General features: G+C 28.5%; 1 non-coding gene across 1 annotated transcript; it reads right to left on the bottom strand.

Moving 5' to 3' along the window:
• Positions 1 to 335: 335 nt before the first annotated feature.
• On the bottom strand, positions 336 to 527 carry LOC117124414. The gene has a single exon (XR_004447970.1). It is a non-coding gene; the product is annotated as a U2 spliceosomal RNA (small nuclear RNA).
• Between the last annotated feature and the right edge of the window lie 612 nt (positions 528 to 1,139).

The following is a 1,139-nucleotide window of genomic DNA, read 5'->3' as shown; positions in this document are numbered from 1 at the left end:
TTTCTTTTGTATCAAAGTTGTATGTATGTATGCATGTATGTGTATGTATGTATGTGTCTACATGTTTGCATATACAGTATAAGTATATATTTATATATACAAAAATACACACATACATGTTTATATATACACGTATACACATATATATATATATTTATATATACATAGACACATACATATACATGTATATATATATATGTGATTCATCTTGTTTAAATTTATATATATACACGTATATAATACATATATATACACACACATACGTGTGTGTATATATGTATGTATATATATATATAAATATTCTAATTCTGACTTTATTGTTTTATTTCCTCCGAAGAGGATGGGCCGATCCTGGAGGTACTGCAATACCAGGCCAACCCGTGGCCAGGACGGAGCAAGCTCCTATTCCATGGCCTAATTTCAAAAATCAGTTTAATATAGAAGCTACTCAATGAGCAGCGTTTCAGATATTAAGCTGAAAAGAACAGATACTACACATGATCTTAGCCAAAAGGCCGAGAAGCGATACCGTTAAAATGTATACTTAGTATATATATTCAAGATTGACAATACACCCAACTGGTGTCAAAATATCATATACATAGAAAGCTGGATGCAAATTTACGAAAATAAATTTAATAATTATAATTAAATATTGCTTGTTTAGTAAATGTGTCATATATATGTTAATGTATATATAATATAAATTACGTTTTCATAAAAATGGCCATAATATGCAAATGAGAACTCAACAATAGTGAATCAACGGAAGCTAGTTCTGCTGTGTGCAACCAAGCATATCAACGTTTTGATAACGTTTCATAACTCGCTTTTCATTGGCAGCCAACAGTCAACGGGTAGCTAGTTCTGCTGTGTGCAACCAAGCATATCAACGTTTTTGTTAACGTTTCATATGAGGCGCCAAGTGTACATTTATTATTTAACACAATTATTTATATATAATTCTTTACTTAACATATTATTGAACAGATCACCCATTATTTATATATAATGCATATACATCTAAAAGATTATATGTAAATAATTGCGTTAAGGTTTACATTATTGATATACAATTAGTTTACTGATTTCATTATATATAAAAAATGAAAGGGTAACCAAATATTATTTATATATAA

This window comes from Anneissia japonica, unplaced genomic scaffold (genome assembly GCF_011630105.1).
Source record: "Anneissia japonica isolate Jap-2015-1 unplaced genomic scaffold, ASM1163010v1 scaffold29357_len1128_cov99, whole genome shotgun sequence".
NCBI classification, from domain to species: Eukaryota; Metazoa; Echinodermata; class Crinoidea; order Comatulida; family Comatulidae; genus Anneissia; species Anneissia japonica.
This window is presented reverse-complemented; position numbering and strand designations above follow the sequence as displayed.